Below are 370 nucleotides of genomic sequence, written 5' to 3'. Positions count from 1 at the left end.
AAATGGGAAAGGAGATATCATTTGAAATGTAAATAAAGAAAATATCTAATAAAAAAGAATCAGCTCCATTCCCAGGTGTTCTGACATACCCGGGATCAGAGGTAAGCAGGAACCAACATCTGTGCCAACACTGGGAGTAATTGGGTCCAACAGGACCAGGCACACAGGAACTCTGCCAACCCAGTGACTCCAGTTCCTTCCGGTCTGTCGGGGTTAGTGTTCTGAGCAGACCTTGGGCACAAGCTCTGCAGCCAGTCCCATAACACACAGAGAAAGCCACACTTCCAGGTGCTTTAACAAGTCCAGGATCCCAGGGTCCCAGAATCACAGGATCACATAGGCAGCTTGACTCTGAGGAGTTCTGACACAA

This window comes from Mastomys coucha, unplaced genomic scaffold (genome assembly GCF_008632895.1).
Source record: "Mastomys coucha isolate ucsf_1 unplaced genomic scaffold, UCSF_Mcou_1 pScaffold8, whole genome shotgun sequence".
Taxonomy (NCBI): domain Eukaryota; kingdom Metazoa; phylum Chordata; class Mammalia; order Rodentia; family Muridae; genus Mastomys; species Mastomys coucha.
This window is presented reverse-complemented; position numbering follows the sequence as displayed.